The sequence below is a fragment of the Mustelus asterias genome, chromosome 22, assembly GCF_964213995.1.
Source record: "Mustelus asterias chromosome 22, sMusAst1.hap1.1, whole genome shotgun sequence".
Lineage (NCBI taxonomy): Eukaryota > Metazoa > Chordata > Chondrichthyes > Carcharhiniformes > Triakidae > Mustelus > Mustelus asterias.
The window spans coordinates 12,360,057-12,383,385 of NC_135822.1; the positions used below are offsets into that span (position 1 = coordinate 12,360,057).

A 23,329-nucleotide genomic window follows, 5' to 3' on the forward strand; every position below is an offset into this window, starting at 1 on the left:
TCAACCCACTTTTTAAAAAAAGGTTTGTTCTTGGGATGGAAGTGTTGTTGGAAAGGCCACATTTATTAAATCCTGTGAGATTAATAATCCTGTGTAATTAATTGCCTGTGAGAAGTTGGCGGTGAGCTGCCTTCTTCAAACATTGCATTCCATGTTAAGCAGATCTCCCACAGTGCTGTTCGGGAGGGAGATCCAGGATTTTGCCACTCGTCGTGGCAGTGAAGGACTGGTGATAATGCTCCAAGTCAGGATGGTATGTGAGTTGGGGGAAACTTCCATTTGTCTGCTGCCTTTGTCCTTCTAGGTGGTAGAGATCCCAGGTTTGGACAATACTGTCAAAGGAGCCTTGGTGAGTTGCTGCAGTGCATATTGTACACCCTGCTGCCACTGTGCATCAATAGAGGGGGGCGTAAATATTTAAGGTGGTTAATGGGTTGTTGATCAAGAGGACCACTTGTCTTGGATGATGTCAAGTTTCTTGAGTGTTGCTGGAACAGCACTCATCTAGGCAAGTGGACAATATTCAATCATACCCCTGAGTTCTGCATTGTAGATGATGGACAGGCTTTGGGAAGTCAGATGGTGAATTATTTGCCACAGAATTCCTAACCTCTGACCTGCTTTTGTAGACAGTATTTATATGTCTGGTCCAATCAGTTTCTGGTCAATGGGAACCCCAAGAATGTTGATGGTGGGAGATTCTGTGATAGCAATACCATTGAATGTCAAGGGGGACGGTTAGACTTCCTCTTGTTGGAAATGGTCATGTGTGACACAAATGTTACTTATCAACTTACCAGCCTAAGCCCTGTATGCAGGCACAGACTGCTTCAGTATCTGAGGTGTTGTAAATGGTATTGAGCACTGCGCAACCATCAGAAAACTTTTCAATTTCTGACCTTGTGTGGGGGAAGGTTATTGATAATGCAGCTGAAGATGTTTGAACACTACCCCAAGGAACTCTCGCAGTGATGTCCTGGTGATTGATCTCCAACAACCATCTTCTGTGCTTTGTATGACTCCAACTAGTGTAGAATTCTCCCCCTATTCCCATTGACTTAAATCTTGTTACAGCTCCTTGGTACCACACAACTGCAGGTTGTTGCTGTGTGAGTGCCACTTGATAGCACTGTCGACAACACTTTCCCTCACTTTGCTGATAATTGAGAGTAGACTGATGGAATTCTCCAGATTGGATTTGTCTTGTTTTTTTTGTACATGATATACCTGGGCAATTTTCTACATTGTTGGTGAGATGCCAGTGTTGTAGCTGGACTAAGTTCTGAAGCACAAATCTTCAATCTATAGCCTGGATGTTGTCATGGTCCATGGCCTTAACTGTATTCAGCGCCTTCTGGTGTTTCTCAGATCACGAGGGGTGAATCGAATTGCCCGGGACTAGCATTGATGATACTAGGGATGTTAGAAAGAGTCCAAGATGGATCATCCATTCAGCACTTCTAGCTGAAGATGGTCACAAATGCTTCAACCGTTTCTTTTGCTTGTCTCCACATCACTGAGATGTTTTTGGAGCCTCCTCCCTTCCGGTTAGTTGTTGGATTGTCCACCACCATTTATGACTGAATGTGGCAGGACTATATCATATTCGCCTATAGCTGGCTTATAAAATAAAAATTGGGGAATTGGCTTGGGCAAAGTAGGTTGTTTGGGCAAGTTGCCCAGGCCGGATGACCAGAACTTGTGGTCTGCATTTCATCCAGGCCTGAATAACATATTTAGGCCTCTATAAATTGAGCTTAGTGATCCTAGAGGGTCCCATTCCTTATTGCAATTCAGCACGTCCTCCTGGAAAGTGCTGGTGTGTGAATATTGGGGTGAGAACAGAAGTGGGCAGGCTGGGGTGCCATACCCTGCCGACATGTGAAAGAAAATGAGCCCTGTCAGCCGCTGTGGGACCGTGCATCAGCTAAAAGCAGAAGAGAGCTGAAAGTTGGTTAAGAGGACGGCTATACAAACACAAATTGAACTAATTTGCTGTTAAAAGGCATTTTAGTTCGATAATTAATTCATAATCTTCTAGATTGTAAAGATCACCTGATGCACTAAAACTCCTCCAGGATTTTCACAGGACTTGCTGGCCAAGCTCATTAAAGAAGATATACAGAAGGTAAATTGGTTTTCAAGGTACCGCAATCTTGCTCCGTGAAAGACATCATGCTGTAATTTAAAAAGTCATTAATGGAAATTGGCTGTGGCGAAGTGGAAACTGACTGCAGTTCATGGGCTATATTTTGCAAATTAACTCAAAAGCTTTCATGCCATTTTAACCAGTTAGGAGCCTTCGCAAATTTCACGGAATGAGAAGTAACGAACCGTTAATACAATGAGGGCGGTATATCCGTCCTTGGAAAAGGAGACCAAAACTGTACACAATATACCAAGTATGGTTTCACCAAGGCTCTATACAACTGCAGCAAGGTATCTTTACTTCTGTACTCAATTCCTCTTGTAATAAAGGTCAGCACACAATTTGCCTTCCCAATTGCTTGCTGCACCTGCATATTATGCGTAAGGTCGGACAATGAATGTATCAGGCTCTTTGACTGTGTGGGGCATCATAACTTAGCCTGATTGCACCCTTACTTAGTTTCCTGACAAAGAGTCACTGCATACTGATCAGTTCACCTTCTCTAGCTTTAGGATACGTAGGGGCAAATTTTCCCATTCCGCCTGCCCACGGGCATCGTAGCGGGCGAGAGGTGGACCATGGAAAGGTCTGTTGACCTCAGGTGGGATTTTCCGGTTTCGGGGCGCACGTGGCCAGAAAATCTCGCCCATAATGTCCCAAATGCAATCAATGAACTCACATCAATTGAGAGTTGAACTGGTGCCCTTCTTCTCTGCGTAGATTTCTGCCAATGCTAAGTCATGTATTTAGTCAATGAACCAATAAGTGACCTAGTTTGTCATAGTTCTAGTATATTAACAGTGATGAATAACTCAATGGTCACAGGCCAGTCTATGGGTCCTTCGCCTCCTCCTTTATCTGGGTAGAACTTTGTCTTGTGAGGTGCTTCCACACTAAAACTGGACAGCCAGTGCATACATGTTGTTACCCTTGTTTTATTCTGCTCCTTAGTGTAATGGTAAGTTATAACTCAGTGGGTAGTGCACAAGCCTCTGAGAAAGAAGGTTTTGGATTCAAATCTTATTCTATAGGTTTGAACATATGTTGGAGGTGGACCCGCCAGTGAGGAATGAAGGTGTGCTGCTCTGTCAGAGGTGCAGTCTTTCAGATGAGATGTTAAGTGAAAGCCTTGCCTGTCCTCTAGGGTGGATGTAAAAGATCACATGACACTATCTGTGAAAGAACTGTGCAGTTCTTCCCAGTTCTGGCCAACATTTATCCCTCATTCAACATTGTTAACATCAGTATATGTTGCTATTTGTGGGATCTTGCTGTGCGGAAATTGGCAGTTGTGCTTTCTACGTTACAGCAGTGACTACACTTTGCTTAATTGTCTATAAAGCTCTTTGGGACATCCTGTGGCTGTGAATGCTGATTACAGGCAGTCCCCGGGTTATGAACGAGTTCCGTTTTTAAGTCTGTCTGTAAGTCGAATTTGTCTGTAAGTCGGAACTGTTACGTATGGTTCACATCTAGCGTCAATTAGTCAAATGTTTGTCTTAGTATATAGTATATATTTTACCTAAAACATCTTAAATATAATAATACAGTAATAATAAGAATAATAATAAATGTAGTCCGCCCATTCGTTAGTACGAACCATTGTATGTGACTCGATTTTTTAAAATAATAGGCTTTACGGAGGTCGGTACGTAAGTACGGGCGTTTGTAAGTCGGGCATTCGTAACCCGGGGACTGCCTGTATATGAATGAAGGGCTTTTTTTAATATAAATGCACATGTATTCTTTTTAATGGAAGGTTCCAAAAGTTCATAAGCAGTGATATATGAATGTGCTCTGCGATTAAGGTCACCAGTTTCAGTACGCAAACATGGGGAATTCATTGCAGATGTTTGTTGCTGCATAACACAGATAAACCTAACTTATCAGCTCCGTTTGCACAGAAGTAGAACATGGTGGTCTCACTTGTGAGATGACAACCAAAGAGCTGGCAAAATTAAAGAACAAAGAAAAGTACAGCACAGGAACAGCCCCTCCCATACCACAAGACATAGGAGCAGAATTAGGCCACTTGGCCCATTGAGTCTGCTCCGCCGTTCAATCATGGCTGATATTTTTCTCATTCCCATTCTCCTGCCTTTTCCCCATAATCCCTGATCCCCTTATTAATCAAGAACCTATCTACTTCTGTCTTAAAGACACACAATGAACTGGCCTCCACAGCCTCCTCATGATGCCCTAATGAACCTAAAAACAAAACCTTCTGCCCATACTCGGTCCATATCCCTCTATTCTCTCCCTATTCATGTATCCATCCAGATGCCTCTTACATGTTGCTTCCACCACCTCCTCTGGCAGCACGTTCCAGGCATCCACCACCCTCTATGTGAAAAACGTCCCCTGCATATCTCCCTTAAGGTTTCCCCCTCTCATCTTGAACCTGTGTCCCCTTGTAATTGACACTTCCACCCTGGGAAAGAGCCTCTGACTATTCTCCCTGTCAATGTCTCTCATAATTTTGTAGACCTCTATCAGGTCTCCCCTCAGCCTCAGTCTTTCCAGTGAAAACAATCCTTGTTTATTCAACCTCTCCTCATAGTCAACACCCTCGAGACCAGACAACATCCTGGTGAACCTTCTTTGCACTCTATCCAAAGCTTCCACGTCCTTCTGGCAGTGTGGTGACCAAAACTGCACGCAATACTCCAAATGCTGCATTAATTCTTAAAGCACTTTGAATGTACATCGTACTCTTCTGGAGTCTGCATTTGCAGGAATGATCACAAAGCACATTGTAGGGAGAGGAATAAATGAGAATTCCTTCAGTAAACATGCTTTTTACAATTTTTCAGCTGCTCTGTATTAGCCTGTTCACTCATCCCATTTGCTGCAAAACAGCTAGAGAAAGGTTTACAGATCACCTCCTGTGACAGTGTTAGATACAGAACCAGAACGTAAGGTAGCAGCTCTTGGTAGAGGTGCCCATGTTTTCTTTTGGGTTTGAGCAGCCCAGCGATTTTGTATTCGAAACTTCATGTGAACCTTGACCTGCCTCTGGGCAAAGTATGATTGGCGGTTACTTCATTATTCTAAAAACAACTGCATTACTGAATTTACTGGTTTTCCAATTTCTTTTGAGTCGCTACTATAGGATACAAAATATCAAGGAGGTAAGGGGGGGGGAGTCATGATATAGATGGCACAGCTCCCCCACAGACTTGGCTAGCAGAGTGCTGCCTCCTGCAAGCTTAAACTGTAGCAGTGTGCCGGCTCCCGTAGTGCCTGCATTATTTCCAGTAAATGCTTTCAAGTCCTTGAACAAAAAGAGTCCTGGATAGATGCTGTGACACAAAAAGAAGCACGACTTGATGCCAGAGATTGACTGAAAATTAATTAAAACACAAGGTGATGTTTGGTGGGTGTACATCGCTTGACATTCTGCCACATTTGTTCCAATGCTGCGACTTGGGGTCATCCACACGATGCTGGAGTTCTGGTTACGTTTCAGCCAACACACTCCTGCCTGGTCCTGTGTGCTGTGACATGTCCCACAAAAGGGGGGTTTCTTTAATTGTTCTTCATTACCGGCACAGTTTGGCATTCAGGACCCTTCTTAGAGCTCAGTAAATGTGGAATATTAAATCTGTTTAGAGTTTATCCCAAAGTTTAAAAACAGGGATCATAGCATTGATTCAGGTTTCTTCCCAGAACCCAGTAATTATGGGATACTGTCTGTTATTTATTGGGCAATCCACATTTTGTTCAGAATCCTTTTAAGAACCTGTTAACCCGAGGAATATATTATTTATTTATAGATTTTAAGCAACAAATATCATAGCCCTTCCACAGTCTGCTAATGGAAAAAAATCATGAATTTTTATTCCTGTTTAGTATTTCTAATAAAGTCTAAAAGGAATGGTGCTTCAAGAAGGACAAAATTTAATCCAATATTCATGCCTAATAACCCATCATTACTACTAATGGAGTTCATTAGGAGCACAGCCTCTCCTGTGATGAGCTCTTTAATTGAGTAGAAAGCTTACGGTTGGAGGCATTTTAGTGCTGCTGTAATTCAATTTCACTGTTTTGCATTGAAAAGAGAAATAAATAATTGCATTTATATAGCACCTTTTATTCCCTAAAACTGTCCCAAGCCAATTTATGGCCAGTGAATCACGATTGAAATGTAGTTGCTGTTGTAATGTAACAAATGAGGCAGCCAATTTTACACACAGTAACCAAGAAACAGCAATGACCAGACAACTTGGCTGGATAGTGCAATTAGCAAAGATACCCAGGAGAATCCCTCTCCCCTACTTGAAAATAGTGCCATATGGGATCTTTTACACCACCTGAGAGCAGCCAAGGCCTTGGTTTAATGTCCCATCTGAAAGATGGCACCTCCGACCATGCAGTATTTCCTCTGTTTTGCATTGGGGTGTCAACCTAGATTTTTGTGCAATCTAGATGGATGCTTTGATTGATGGCTATTATCACATACCCAACTTTTGTGTGTTTTGTGTAGGACCAGAAGTAGACCATTCAGTCCCTCAAGCTCGTTCTGCCATTCAACCTAGCCATGACTGACCTGTACCTGGTTTGCTGTTGTAAATGTTATTCAATGCCATGTACCACAACCCAGTCTCATGTTCCTCGATAACCTTACCCAACACAAAATATGTTGAATAGAACAGAAAATACTGGAAATACCCTGCAGGTTATGGCAGCATTTGTGGAGAGAGTTAACATTTCAAGTCAATGAGCTTTTGTCAGAATTGGGAAGAGTTAGTGATATAATACATTTTGAGTAAGGACATGGTGGGACAAGGACAAAGGAAGGTCTCTGACCAAAGAAATACGTTGATCTAAATGTTAAGATATTAACACAAGTTCCTGACTGTTCAGGTGGACATTATGACAGGAAGCTATGACAACTCTGGTGCATAGAGAACTGTTCTAGCCAATGCTTTTTCATTAATCAAAACCATCATAAACATATTGACTGTTCATCCATCTCAATGCTGCTAATGGGATTTTTCTTGAAGCAAAATGATCACATTTGTCTCCATAACAACAGTCATATATACCAAAATAATCTAATGTAAGTGCAGTTCTTTGGGATGTTTCAGGGAGATATGACAAAATTGTATGTAAACGCAAGCATTTTCGTTTGTTGAAATAACTAATTGTTATTAGGGCGGCACAGTGGCACACTGGTTAGCACTGCTGCCTCACAGCGCCAGGGAGCTGGGTTCGATTCCCGGCTTGGGTCACTGTCTGTGTGGAATCTGCATGTTCTCCCCTTGGCTGCGTGGGTTTTCTCCTGGTGCTCCGGTTTCCTCCCACAGTCCAAAGGACATGCTAGTTAGGTGCATTGGCCATGCTAAATTCTCCCTCAATGTACCCGAACAGGTGCCAGAGTGTGGTGACTAGGGAACTTTCACTGTAACATCATTGCAGTGTTAATGTAAGCCTACTTGTAATCTTAATACATATCAAAAAAAATGAAAATACTTAAAACACATTTTTAATATTTGTGGCACTTGAGAAAAAAGATACCGACAACCCATGATTAACTAAATGTAATATATATTCTGGAGTTTAACATTTTCTAGCTATTTAATTCATGCATTCATTTCATAAAGAAAGAAAACTGGGAGGCTATAGGGTCATTGATCTTAGCAACACGGTTGGGTGTTATCCTAATCTTTTATGACACCAAGTGGCCTTGATGGAGAATACATGTGAGGATTCCAAGAAAGGACAGGATTAAGTTTGTTCATGATAGCCTCTTTCAGATATAAAAACAGGATTTGTCTTTAAATATGCGTTTCATAGCCTTTGAATGTCCCAAAGCACTTTACAGCCATGAAGGTATTATTTCAGTGCAGTCACTGTTGTAATAAAGGAAATGTGGCAACTGGTTAGTGCACAGTAAGATCCCATGAACGATAATGTGATAATAATCAGATCATTTTTGATGTTATTTAGGTGATAAATATTAGCCTGAACAACTATCTTGCTCTTCTTCAAATAATACCAAGGGACCTTTTATATGCACCAGAGAAGGCAGTCTCTGCTTAACATCTAATCTGAAAGACGGCACCTCCAACAGTGCAACACTGCCTCAGTGCTCCACTGGCGTAGCAGTGTGGATTTTGTGCTGAAGTCTTTGGAGTGGAGCTTGAAACCACAAGCTTTGACTCAGAGAGTGTTACGCTTGGAGCCACATACCCAAATCCCAGTGCTACCTTTATCCCTTTTTTTTACAGCACATCATCACACCCACACTTTGTTTACCTTTGAGGAATAGTGGGGGAGTTAGTGGTGGAAGAATTTCTGGGCTGATTATTGGTCGATTGAAGCACATCTTAAACATTCCTTCTGTAGTTAGTAAGTCCTGGCGTAGCTCTTGAACTCAGAGCTTATAGCCCAAAGGTAAGGATGCTACCATTTTGCCATAACATCTCTCTCTCTCTATCCAATAACCACTACATGTATTTTCCATCAGAGGTCAGTGAACAGTTACTATGTGAGATGCCTGTTTGATATTTTCAATCTTCCTAGGCAAGAGGCACTGAGGCCAATTGTACAGCTTCAAGAGCTGTCACAGAAAATTCAGCATAGACCAGGAATTGAAGCCAGTACCTTCTGGTCACTGGGGCGCATTGTTATACTTACTTCTGGTTCTTGCATTTTTATCCATACCATAGAGTTAAAGTTAATGACAGCAACTGCACAGAACTCCTGCCACTGCCTTTTAATGCGTAACCATATTGGGGTCTTCATTAATTCAACAGGATATAGGTTTGTCCTTAAGGAACATCAAAGCAAGGGCATCCATTCTCTCAGCCTGTCTTTGCCTCCCTCTTTCTGTGCAACGCTTCTTAAAAGCTAATTCCCTGGTCCAGCTTTTGGTCACATGTCCAAATATCACTTTTATGTGATTTGATTTTGTTTGATAGCATTCCCGTAAGGAATTTTGGGACACTACCATGTTCGAGGCACCATATAAAGGCATGTTGTTACTGCAGTAATATTTTAAAATTTTCCCTTTCATTTTTAAGCATCTTTTCCATTGAGGTCAATGTGCTAAATGTTAGTTCAAAATAACAATGTTTTGGAGTGCAGGATCTCCAATTTCTCCGCATAAAAAAGCCTCATTTAGCTATGGATGGATATTAGCTAGTATCTGCACCACCTTGAATAGTATAATCAAAGAATTTTCTTATCCATTCGCCAGTGAACTCCCCCTTTATTCAGTGAAATATTTTGATGTGAGCTCCCTGACAGCTAAATAAAGTCACAGTCCTGTATGGAACTGAGTTCTGCTGACCAGCTCCTTGGTCTGTGCTAAGTAAGCTGATCTCCAGTCGGATAGCAATAAAGGGGTGAATCTGTGATTCCAACAGGGAGAACCCAGCTGGAAACATATTTCGGACATCAACAGGCTGGGTGCCCAGTTTTCCCAAAATCTGATCCATTTATTCTTGGAGCTCTGATTCTAAAACAAAGCTGAAAGAAAGTAAGTTGCACTTTCATAACTTCACGGAGCCCCAAAGCACTTTATGGTAAATGAAGCACTTTGGAAGTATAGTCACTGTTGTAAGAAATGCATCAGCCAATTGCGCAGAAGGTTCAAGAAACAGCAATCCGACAATGAACAAATAACCTGTTTATAGTGATGTTGGTTGAAGGATAAATATTGGCCGGGAAATTTCTTGGAGGATCCTGTATGTTTACCTGAGAGAGCAAATGGGGTCTCGTTTAACATCTCCTCTGAAAAAAGTGGTGCCCCTGACAGTACTGGAGTGATTTTGCACTCAAGTCTCTGGTGTGGGGCTTAAAATCACAAGCTATTGACTCAAAGAGGAAGGTGCTACTCACTCAGCCCATGGCTGGCCATCCTGATTATGAAATCACCCTTTAAAAAAACTGCTGAAATTAACTCCAATGTTCCTGGGATAGACAAGAGTGAAATTAGTCAAGCTTTCCTCTTCTGCTTTGCTATCAGTGTCTCCTGCAGTTATTGCAATTGTGTGGACCAAGTGCAGTAAGTGCAAAATAAATCAACACATGAGAAAATGCCCCCTTTCTGCTGAACCCTGTACCTATGGAGCACTTTTATTCCTCTGTGTAGATTTAAAATTATAGCAGCCGAGAGCAATTGCAACCATGACAGGAACTACAATTTAAATGGACCATCCTATAACATTCATGCTAAATATACTTCTGCTTGCTATATCATAGCTTTATTACTGCAACTGTCAGAGTAACTGTGTTGTAAAATGATGTGTGCCATCATAAGCCAGATTTCTGTTACCGCTTCTTTAGTGCTATTGATGGCTTTCTCTTTATTTAAATCTCTCTCTGGGCCACCTGTATAATGGCAACAATTTCTTTACACAGCTTCTGGGACTTGATAATTCATCTTTCAAGTTCAGCCCACGCAGAGGGTTGTTTTCTACATTCTTTGTCTGAGAAAAAAATTTATAAGATCATACAGGCTTGCTGGAATCTGGAAAACAAGGCACGGACAGTTCAACGATTTACAGCAAAGTGTCGGAAAAGGGAGCAGTGGGGGAGAGAGAGAGAGAAGAGCACAAGAGGAAGAAAAACTTATTTTTTTTGTACTCACGAGGGTTGCCGTTGTGTTGCCTGTAGGAGTCCGTAGGTGGGGAGAGAGACTTGTGTCCCAGCACAATGCTCTCCGAATGCTCAGTACAACAGTCCAGTTCTCTTTGAAGCTGCTCTCAGATGGGGGATGAATTAGACACAAGTCTTGAAATGTAAATCCCCTGACAACCTTGCCTGAGCAAATGGCACCGTGAGGAGAGAGGGAATTTGTTCACTCCACACAGGTGGATCAGAATGCCAAGTGAACTCTGGGTATAATGACTGTGGGCTCAGCTGATGGCTTGAAATGATACATACATATGGTAATGAGTACTGTGGTTCAGTTCTGTCACACTTGCCTGCTCATACTGAGAGCCTTATTATTAAACTTTCAAATGTATTTATCCCTTTTATATTAAAATGTACAAGAAAATAATGCTACGTTGTGTATTGTTTGGAGTCTCCATTTAGCCTTTTACATCCCATCTGATTTTACCTCTTGAAACTGGGTGAGCAATCCCTTGCCTAAGTAGCCATTCTTCATGCATAAATTCTGCACAAAAGGCTGCTGCATAAGATAAAGGTGCATGGCGTTAGCATGGATAGAGGATTGGTTAACTAACAGAAAGCAAAGAGTGGGGATAAATGGGTGTTTTTCTGTTTGGCGATCAGTGACTAGTGATGTGCCTCAGGGATCAGTGTTGGGACCGCAATTGTTTACAATTTAGATAGACGATTTGGAGTTGGGGACCGTGTAGTGTGTCAAAGTTTGCAGCTGATACTAAGATGAGTGGTAGAGCAAAGTGTGCAGAGGACACTGAACAGCTGCAAAGGGATATAGTAAATTTAAGTGAGTGGGCAAGGGTCTGGTAGATGAGTAAAATGTTGGTAAATGTGAGGTCATCCATTTGGTAGGAATAACAGCAAAATGGACTATTATTTAAATGGTAAAAAGTTGCAGCATGCTGCTGTGCAGAGGGACCTGGGTGTCCTTGTACATGAATCACAAAAAGTTGGTTTGCCGGTGCAGCAGGTAATTAAGAAGACAAATTGAATTTTGTCCTTCATTGCTAGAGGGATGGAGTTTAAAAACAGGGAGGTTATGTTACAGCTGTATAAGGTGCTGGTGAGGCCACACCTGGAGTACTGCACAGTTTTTGTCTCCTTACTTAAAAAAGGATGTACTGGCACTAGAGGGGGTACAGTGGAGATTCACTAGATCGATTCCGGAGCTATGAAGGGAATAGATAAGATAGAAGCAGGGAGGTTGTTTCCACTGGTGGGTGAAACCAGAACTAGGGGGCATAGTCTCAAAATAAGGGGGACCAGATTTAGGACTGAGTTGAGGAGGAACCTCTTCATCCAAAGGGCTGTGAACCTGTGGAATTCCTTGCCCAGTGAAGCAGTTCAGGCTACCTTGTTGAATGTTTTTAAGGAAAAGATAGATAGACTTTTGAACGGTAAAGGAATTAAGAGTTATGGTGAGTGGGCAGGTAAATGGGACTGAGTCCACAAAAAGATCAGCCATGATCTTATTGAATGAACTGAGCAGCCTCGAGGGGCCAAATGGTCTCCTCCTGCAACTAGTTCTTATGTTCTTAAATTCTCCGGCTGTTCACACGCTACTGCCAGAGATGGAGAGAATTCGGCACTCAGCCAAATCTCCGTTCACTGCAGCGGGACCGGAGAATCCCGCTGGCATGAACAGCAGGAGAATCGTGCCCAATGACTGTAAGGGGTAAGGTTATAATCAAGCCCAAACTCCAGCTTTACCCTAACATCCATAGACACATGGCCTTTCCAACAGGAGTCATTGGGTGGTGATCAACAGTGGAGCTGAGGGACACATAAAAGTTGAGTCAGCTGCCGTAGAGGCGCAATTGGGGAAGGTCGCTGTCGAAGACCTTTCAGCCAAACTGAAAGGTCTGAAGGGGGAGGGGAACAGTCACAAGTCGTGGTACACATTGGTACCAATGACATAGGTAAGCGAAGGGATGGGGATTTAAAGCAGGAATTTCTGGCGCTGGGCTGGAAGCTGAGAGCCAAGACAAAACATGTGGTCATCTCTGGTATGTTGCCGGTGCCACGTGATAGCGAGTTGAGGAACAGGGAGAGAGTGCAGTTAAACATGTGGTTGCAGGGATGGCGTAGGAGGGAGGGTTTCAGATACGTGGATAATTGGAACACATTCTGGGGAAGGTGGGACCTGTACAAACAGGACGGGGTGCCCCTGAACCAGAGGGGCACCAATATCCTGGGAGGGAAATTTGTTACGGCTCTTCAGGGGGGTTTAAACTAATTTGTCAGGGGAGTGGGAAAAGGAGTTGTAGTCCAGAAGTCAGTAAGGGTGGTGAGGTATTGGGGAAGGTATCAGGGCCAAGGGTGGGTACCGGTAGACAGGAAGGTGGGTTGAAGTGTGTCTACTTCAATGCAAGGAGCATCCGGAACAAGGTAGATGAACTTGGGGCGTGGATTGGTACTTGGGACTACGATGTTGTGGCCATTACGGAGATGTGGGTAGAACAAGGACAGGAATGGTTGTTGGACGTTCCGGGGTACAGATGTTTCAGTAAGTGTAGGGAAGCTGGTAAAAGAGGTGGGGGAGTGGCATTGTTAATGAAGGATAGTTTAACGGCTGCGGAAAGGCACTTCGAGGGGGATCTGCACACTGAGGTAATATGGGCTGAGGTTAGAAATAGAAAAGGAGCGGTCACGTTGTTAGGAGTTTACTATAGGCCCCCAAATAGTAATAGAGATGTGGAGGAAGAAATTGCTAAGCAGATTATGGATATGTGTGGGGGTCACAGGGTAGTTGTCATGGGGGACTTTAACTTTCCAAATATTGATTGGAGCCTTTGTAGGTCAAATAGTTCGGATGGGGCAGTTTTTGTGCAGTGTGTGCAGGAGGGTTTCCTGACACAATATGTGGATAGGCCGACAAGAGGTGAGGTCATATTGGATTTGGTACTGGGAAATGAACCGGGCCAAGTGTTAGATTTGGTTGTGGGAGAGCACTTTGGAGATAGTGACCACAATTCGGTGTCTTGTTATTGCAATGGATAGGGCCGTACGGCAGGGCAAGGTTTACAATTGGGGGAGAGGTAATTATGATGCGATTAGGCAAGAATTAGGGGGCATAAGTTGGGAACAGAAACTGTCAGAGAAAGGAACTAATGAAAAGTGGAACTTTTTCAAGGAACAAATACTGGATGTTCTTGATAGGTATGTCCCTGTCAGGCAGGGAGGAAATGGCCGAGTGAGGGAACCATGGTTCACGAAAGAGGTGGAATGTCTTGTGAAAAGGAAGAGGGAAGCTTATGTAGGGATGAGGAAACAAGGTTCAGATGGCTCGATTGAGGGTTACAAGTTAGCAAGGAATGAGCTGAAAAAGGGGCTTAGGAGAGCTAGGAGGGGACACGAGAAGTCCTTGGCGGGTTGGATCAAGGAAAACCCCAAGGCTTTTTACTCTTATGTGAGGAATAAAAGAATGACCAGGGTGAGGTTAGTGCCGGTCAAGGACAGTAGTGGGAACTTGTGTATGGAGTCAGTAGAGATAGGCGAGGTGATGAATGAATACTTTTCTTCAGTGTTCACCAAGGAGAGGGGCCATGTTTTTGAGGAAGAGAAGGTGTTACAGGCTAATAGGCTGGAGGAAATAGATGTTCGGAGGGAGGATGTCCTGGCAGTTTTGATTAAACTGAAGGTCGATAAGTCCCCTGGGCCTGATGAAATGTATCCTAGGATTCTTTGGGAGGCAAGGGATGAGATTGCAGAGCCTTTGGCTTTGATCTTTGGGTCCTCGCTGTCCACAGGGATGGTGCCAGAAGACTGGAGAATGGCGAATGTTGTTCCTCTGTTTAAGAAAGGGAATAGAAATGACCCTGGTAATTATAGACCGGTTAGTCTTACTTCGGTGGTTGGTAAATTGATGGAAAAGGTCCTTAGAGATGGGATTTACGACCATTTAGAAAGATGCGGATTAATCCGGGATAGTCAGCACGGATTCGTGAAGGGCAAGTCGTGCCTCACAAATTTGATAGAATTTTTTGAGGAGGTAACTAAGTGTGTTGATGAAGGTAGGGCAGTTGATGTCATATACATGGATTTTAGTAAGGCGTTTGATAAGGTCCCCCATGGTCGGCTTATGATGAAACTGAGGAGGTGTGGGATAGAGGGAAAGTTGGCCGATTGGATAGGTAACTGGCTGTCTGATCGAAGACAGAGGGTGGTGGTCGATGGAAAATTTTCGGATTGGAGGCAGGTTGCTAGCGGAGTGCCGCAGGGATCAGTGCTTGGTCCTCTGATCTTTGTGATTTTTATTAATGACTTAGAGGAGGGGGCTGAAGGGTGGATCAGTAAATTTGCTGATGACACCAAGATTGGTGGAGTAGTGGATGAGGTGGAGGGCTGTTGTAGGCTGCAAAGAGACATAGATAGGATGCAAAGCTGGGCTGAAAAATGGCAAATGGAGTTTAACCCTGATAAATGTGAGGTGATTCATTTTGGTAGGACTAATTTAAATGTGGATTACAGGGTCAAAGGTAAGGTTCTGAAGACTGTGGAGGAACAGAGAGATCTTGGGGTCCATATCCACAGATCTCTAAAGGTTGCCACTCAAGTGGATAGAGCTGTGAAGAAGGCCTATAGTGTGTTAGCTTTTATTAACAGGGGGTTGGAGTTTAAGAGCCGTGGGGTTATGCTGCAACTGTACAGGACCTTGGTGAGACCACATTTGGAATATTGTGTGCGGTTCTGGTCACCTCACTATAAGAAGGATGTGGAAGCGCTGGAAAGAGTGCAGAGGAGATTTACCAGGATGCTGCCTGGTTTGGAGGGTAGGTCTTATGAGGAAAGGTTGAGGGAGCTAGGGCTGTTCTCTCTGGAGCGGAGCAGGCTGAGGGGAGACTTAATAGAGGTTTATAAAATGATGAAGGGGATAGATAGAGTGAACGTTCAAAGACTATTTCCTCGGGTGGATGGAGCTATTACAAGGGGGCATAACTATAGGGTTCGTGGTGGGAGATACAGGAAGGATATCAGAGGTAGGTTCTTTACGCAGAGAGTGGTTGGGGTGTGGAATGGACTGCCTGCAGTGATAGTGGAGTCAGACACTTTAGGAACATTTAAGCGGTTATTGGATAGGCACATGGAGCACACCAGGATGATAGGGAGTGGGATAGCTTGATCTTGGTTTCAGATAAAGCTCGGCACAACATCGTGGGCCGAAGGGCCTGTTCTGTGCTGTACTGTTCTATGTTCTATGAACCAAAGGGAGGGGAATTGTATAGACCCTCTCGAGCTGTTTGACTCATATTGGATATATACAGTGAATATTACATGTAACACAATAGTATGGAAGCACCTCAGAGTGCAACTTGATCTAGATGGGCAACTTAAATATCTGTGCACCATCTGTGGTGACCATTTTGAAATGTTTGTAATGTTTCTTTGACTGTATTGAAGCACCTCAAGAGTGTAACATTAAGTATGTAAAGAACCTGAATATTATTGCACCTTGTGTGATGGCCACTTTGAAATGTTTGCAATGTTCTTTCAGAGATTTTATGAATAAAGTATATTTTTGCAAAAAAAAAAGGTGATCAACGGTGGAAATGCACATTAATACTTGGCCTATTTCCTCATCTTGGGGGCTTATCACTGTCACAGCTAAATTGTGTAACTAAACAGACACATTAGGGATTGAGTGTTAGATTTCTTTGGTCTGATGTCACAGCATTAAACCAATTAATGTATTAATCCTCAAGTTATGTCAGTTTCCGGACTTTTACCACCTCGTCTGCCACAGAATCAGAGTGAGCGAGGGTGGACAATGGAAATGTCCGTTGACCTCCAGTGGGATTTTCCAGTCTTGCTCAAGCGAGGCCGTAAAATCCCGCCATTGTGTTAAATATTTAGGAAAAGGAAAAACATTGAAGATTAAGTGGAGCAGATCTCTTCTGTTGGATATTTCTTGAAAAGAGCTTCAAGTTATCTGAAGATAAATCTCCCCGTGTGTTTCCTCCAGGTGCTCCAGTTTCCTCCCACAGTCCAAAGATGTGCAGGTTAGGTGGAATGGCTATGCTAAATTGCCCCTTAGTGTCCCGGGATGCGTAAATTAGAGGGATTAGCAGGGTAAATATGTAGGACTACAGGGATAGGGCCTGGGTGGGTTTGAGGTTGGTACAAACTTGATGGACCGAATGGCCTCCTTCTACACTGTAGGGTTTCTATGAATTCTATGATTACTGACATGGTTACATTGTACAAGAATGTTTAAAATTATAGTATAGATGACAGATTGAGATCAATACCTGTTCAGAGAAATGAACACTAATTCACTCAAATGATACTGCCAGCTTTGTTCACTCTCTGAATCAAGTATGTGCACACTTCTCAGAATCCAGAAACCGCTTACATTTTATTGCCAGCAATGACCCAATGGGACAATTAACTCTCAGCTGGCATTGAAACAGTTAAATATGGAATGTAGAAGTTCTACTTCTCAAGACCTTTTTATGCTCTCTTCGCAGAGGTGGGAGTATACTCTAGAAAGCTCACAGCCAGAGTACTATGTAACAATCTCATTATAGAGGTCAGGATAGAGAACAGTCGGGCTTAGAAATGATGCTCTACAATGATCAGATAATCTATTGACACTCAGTTGGCTTACATTTGTAGATCAGGTGATGTATCAGACTGTTATTGATGCTCAGGGAATCATATAAAAAGAGGGGAAAACACATCGGAAACCCAAATGTTCAGTTTATAATCTCATCTTGGCTGTCCCTTAACATTATTTATCATCTGTCAGCTGATAGGTTCACAACATTATACACTCTTCTGTTGCTATGGTAAAATTGTATTTAAGTTAGCCTGTCCCTTTAAGACCTCGAAGCCAAATTGTTGTAAATATGTACCAGCATCAATCTGATGTTAATTCTTGTTGACGAGAGAAATTTGCCAGATTGGCAGAAGGCTCATCAATCCCTGGTTCCATATTAGAAAAAGCCAACACAAATGACTGATTTTTCTCCCTTTCTCTTGCTTTTGACACTTTGAAATATGAGGAACGCATACTGGGTGCAAACCTTTTACTTGTAGGGTTGATTGACACTCTCCTATGCTGCTCTGTCCTCTGGCTGTAGAATTGGCAAACCTGTAATTGTTAACCATGCAAAAAGAGGACAGAAGACAGAGGCCAGAATTTTCCCAAGTGTCATAACAGTGAAAAAGCTGGAGTGATCTGTGCCAGACCGGACTGCAATTGTCCCTCACTTGAGCATTTTTTGGGAGAGTGGTGAGTTGCACATCAGTTCTGCGAGGGGCGGACCCTAAACGCACTGGAGAGCCCGACTGCAAAGTGATGGGGTGCCATTTTGAAAGGGCACTTGGAGACCCCTCACTCTCCCCACAGACATCGGGGCACACCCCCCCTCATCAAAGGCATATTTCCCCACCCCCTCTCCCAAATGGATCGCCGGCATTGGGGCCCTACCAATGGGTCCCCCTACATGCCCCACCCCTGAATGCCCCCACTTCATGACACCCCCCCTGTATAGCCCCCTTTTACGAAACCCCCTGCATAGCTCCCCGGTGCACCCCCCGTCTCAGGCTCCACCCCATTAGCACTGCCCCTGGCTCGCTGGCAGTACTCAACCGGCACTGCCTGAGTGCCAGCTGGGCACTGCCAGATGGCCACTGCCCAATCATGTCACCGATCACCCAGGGGCTTCAATGACCTTCGAGTCCCGGCATGGGCAGCATGGCTGGTCTCCGCTCATGGAGATCAGTAGTGATTCTCGCCACATTCACACCATGCCTAAAGGTTGGGCGATCCCAGGAGCTGGGAGAATCTGGCATCCAATGGGCTAAGCATATTTAAATTCTACTTTAAATATGCTAATTGGCCTCGGGCATGATTGGGTTTGCACCAGTAGAAAGGGACTGGGGCGACTATAAACCGTTTGATGCCGTGTGTGGAACCAGTTTTTAGGCCCACACGCTATTTTCCGGGATCGGCACTATCTGTTTCAGACACAGCAAGACCGGAAAATCACCTCCAAGAGTCCGCTTGAAGACCTGGCTTTGGCTGAAATCAGCATAGCTTATAAAATGCTAAATATGAGGGATTAACAAATTAACTCCTCAGGTACAATACCCTTCTTCAAATATGCCATCATCACCTCGCTCTTTAAAAAAATCAATCTTGAACCTGCTCTGTCCTCACTTTATTTTACAAAGTCCTTGAACCTGTTGTTCTCCAAATCCATACCTTTCCCAGAAGTCTATGTTTGAATCGTTCCTCTGTATGCTACTGTACCAAAATGGTTCTTATGTTTCCTTCTCCTTCTTAGACAGATCCTCAGAGTTGGGGATGATTTCCTTCCACACTAAAAATGAGTTCTCAAATGACCGAGGAGTCCAATGTGTGACCCACAGTCTCTGTCACAGGTGGGGCAGATGGTATTAGAAGGAACGGATGGGTTGCCACACGCTCCTTTCACTGTTGATGCTTGGCTTCAGCTTTTTCTCAGCGATGACACTCGAGGTGCTCTGCTCCTTTCTGGATGCTTTTCCTCTACAGCAGGCAGTCTTAGGCCAAGGATTCCCAGGTGTCAATGGGGATGTTGCACTTTTTCAAGGAGGCTTTGAGAGTGTCCTTGAAGTGTTTCCTCTGCCCTCCTGGCGCTCACTTGCCATGTTGCAGGTCTGAGTAGAGCGCTTGTTTTGGGAGTTTCATGTCAGGCATGCAGAGAATGTGGTCTTCCCAACAGGGTTGATCAAGCATGGTTAATGCTTCAATGCTGGGGATGTTGGCCTGAGCGAGAACATTGACATTGGTGCGCTTGTCCTGCCAATGGATTTGCAGGATTTTGCAGAGGCAGCACAAGTGGTACTTCTCCAAGATCTTGAGGTGGCTGCTGTACATGCTCCAGGTCTCTGAGCCATATCGGAGAGCGGGTATTAATACTGCTCTGCAGGCAATGAGCTTAGTGCTGGGTCAGAAGTCCTGGACTACAAATACAGGTGATTGAAGGCTGTGCTAGCCCAATAACGTTGGTTTTGAACCTTGTCGTCAATGTCTGCCCTTGTTGACAGTAGGTTCCTAGGGTGTGGAAAGTGGTCCATGTTGTCCAAGGTCCTGTCATGAATTGTGGTAACAAGGGGAGTAAGTTGGTAAAGGATGTTTGTCTTACAGACGTTTAGTGTAAGGCCCATGCTCTTGCATGCCTCTGTGAAGGTGTTGATGATGGCTTGGAGCTCAGCCTCCTCACAGAAGCCAACATTGTCTCTGCACTGTAGTTCAGTGTCAGAGGATGGGACGACCTTGGATCTGACCAGCAGGCGGTGGATGTTGATCAGATTCCTGGCTGTTCTGTAGTTTAGTTCCATTGCAGCTGGGACCTTGCTGAGGGTGAGATGGAGCATTGCCGCAAGGAAGATCGAGGAGAGTGTAGCTGTGGTGACACAACCTTGCTTGATCCCAGTCTGAATGGGAATTGGGTCTATGTTGGATCCATTAGTCAGGATCACGACTTGTCTGTCATCATGGAACAAGCGGTGGATGGTGCCAAACTTTTGGGGGCAGCCAAAATGGAGAAGGACGCTCCATAATTCTTCATAGCTGACAGGCCTTTCTGAGGTCAAAGCAGGCCATGCACAAGGGTTGATGCTGTTCCCTGCATTTCTCTTATAGTTGCCGTGCAGTGAAGATCATGTCCATTATGCCCCTATTAGGCAGAATACACATCGCGACTCTGGGAGGAGCTCTTCAACCACAGAGAGAACGTGATTAAGGAAGACTCTTCTGATGACCTTCCCTGTGGCCAGCAGGGAAACTCCATTATAGTTACAGCCATCGCGTCACCTTTCTTGAAGATGGTCACAATTACGGCATCTCTAAGATCTCCTGGCATATTCACCTACTTCCAGATAAGGAAAATAAAGTCATGTATTTGCACCAATAGTATTTTGGTGGGGATTCCATCTGCTCCTGATGTCTTGTTGTTCTTTTCTACCTCATGCCAGTTGGGACTGTGCTGAGATGGTGGCGGGTAGTATGCCGTAGGATGGAGTTGAGGACATTCACATTGAAGACAGAGTCTCTGTTAAGGAGGTCTTCAAAATGCTCCTTCAAGCGGCGCTATCTGCCTCTCAGTTCTTGATGAGCAACAGTGGGGTAGGGCCCTGGGTGCTTAACTGCACTAAAGAAACCTTGCGTTTCATGGTTGTTGGCTAACTGTTGGATGTCCTGTATTTTCTCCATCCACCATCTGTTCTTTAGGTCATACGTGTTTTGCCAGACCTTAGCCTTCAGCCATCTGCTTTCTTGCTCTCGAGTTGGACTGCTGCTTCAGGTTTAGGAAAGTCTTGCATTAGCAGCTTAGCAGCTCCTTGATGTCCTGGTCATTCCCATCAAACCAGTGTTGGTGTTTCCTGGCTGAGTGACCAAGCATCTCTTCGCAGGTGCTGATTATGGAGACCTTGAGGGCACTGTGTATGCACTATGTGTCTGGGTCACCAGCTGTCAGGTTGACAGTGAGGTGCTGGCTGAATAGGACTCTCTTATCAGAATCTTTGAGTATCTCAGCATTGATTTTCTTGTGGCATTGTTGTCTGTTGTTGACGTTGCCTTGGGTCTCCATTCATGTTGATCGCAGAGTGGATTAGACGGTGGTCTGTCCAACCATCATTGGCTCCAGTCATGGCGGGGGCGATACACATATCCTCGCAGTCCCTTGCTCAGACAATGATGTTGTCGAGCAGATGCCAGTGCTTGGAGCAAGGCTGTTGACATCAGGCCTTATACTTGTCTCTCTTACGGAACAAGGTGTTAGTCATGCCAAGGCCATGTTCTAGGCATTTAGGCAGGAGCAGGGCACCATTGCTGTTGGATTTTCTTACCACATCGCCGCCGATTGCACCTCCTTAGAGTTCTGTGTCTTTCCCAACTTTGGCGTTGAAATCGCCAAGGAGGATCAGATTGTCGCCTGTTGGGACTCAGGCCAAGGATTGTTAGAAGCTGGACTAAAATTTCTCTTTAGGCTCAACTGTAGCTTCCAGTGTTAGGGCATATGTGCTGAGCACCGTAGCCTTAGGTTCTGGGCTAGGGTAGGGCGAAGTGCCATGAGCTGTTCATTTATCCCGCAAGGAGAGTCTCTGAGATGGACTAGTTGATTTTTAATGGTGAAACCAATCCCATGGAGGTGGCAACCTTCTTCTGGTTTACATTTCTAGGAAAGGTGTAACCATCATCTTGATTCTTGAGCCAGCCTTTTCCTGCCCGCTGGGTCTCGCTTAGGGCAATGATATCAATGTCAAAATGCTCTTAACAGTACACTGTTCTTGTCTGTCATCTTTGGGGTTGTCCACGAGGGGTTGTCCATAAGGGTCCTGATGAAGCCTGGTCTTGAACTTCATTTTAAGGGGTGGAAACTGCTCCTTTAAAAAAACTCTTTGATCATGCTCTTGCTCCTCCACCTATTATCTCCTTATGTGGTTTGTTGTCAAATTTTGTTTGGATAATGTTCCACTGAAATGCCATGAGACATCTATGTTAAGGTACTATATAGATGCAAGTTATTTTCTCTCTCATGGGGGTAAAGAATTTATTGAATTGATCAAATTATAAGGTTCATTTACCACATAATAAGTATCACCTTTGTAATTGACTCCCAGGGTGTTGACAAATGGTTAGCATTATTTGTCCAATCTGGGTGGCTGCTTTTGTTAAGTACACATGGTATAAATGGTGGGGACTATATACAGTGAATTATAAATGGTCTTTTGCTGACTAGATGGAACTATATACAGGAATGTACACATATACAGTCAAAACTCCATCTTTGTCAAGAACAAAGAATGCTAGAAAAACCCAGCAGGTCTACCAGCATCTATTAGGAGAGAAACAGAATTAACGTTGAGTCCTTTAACTCTTTGTCAGAAGAGTTTTTATGTTAGGTGAGAATAAACATGAGAAATTCTGCATTATGTTGCCATTAAAAAGACACTGCTTTTAAGTTATTGAAGAATCCAACTGAGTTTTGGAAAATAAAACGCACCCCCGCATGGTTATAAAAATCCACCTCAACCACACAGCAGTTTTACTCCCCTTTGGACCATACTCAAATGGTGTAGGATGATATATTTGAGGGCAATATCATAAAGCTTTGCTATATCATAGGGTAATCAGAATGAGACGCAAGGCTCACCTGAAATTGCTCTTCACAAGGCTGGCAGCACTCTTGGCACATTCATTTTAGACAAAGATCAGTCTCTGTGTGTCTTACAAGCAAAGAAATAACAGAATATCAGCACGCTTGCTGTCTGTGATGTGACTGATCTTCCCTTTTCCCTGCCTGTGGTGAGACAATGAAACTCATTAGCTCCATTTACACCACACTGTAATTAGATTGCAATAGAAAGGCTCCACAGCTGCCTGTGAGCCACTGAGAAGGTCAATTAAAGACTGGGACTCAGTAAATGTCACTAACACTGCCTTAAATAACACATTATCACATTATCTTTTTTAAATTTTGACTGTTTTTGACTGTATATGTGTACAGTCCTGTATATAGTTCCATCTAGTCAGCAAAAGACCAT

General features: G+C 43.8%; 1 protein-coding gene across 1 annotated transcript in view; it reads right to left on the minus strand.

Annotated features, from left to right (window-relative positions):
- Window positions 1-10,820, minus strand: part of mmel1 (membrane metallo-endopeptidase-like 1) — a 102,149-nt gene extending 91,329 nt beyond the window's left edge. Inside the window, exon 1 of the mRNA XM_078238755.1 lies at window positions 10,749-10,820. The gene's annotated coding sequence lies outside the window, so the exon portion shown is untranslated. The remainder of the gene's footprint in view (window positions 1-10,748) is intronic.
- Window positions 10,821-23,329: the final 12,509 nt, after the last annotated feature.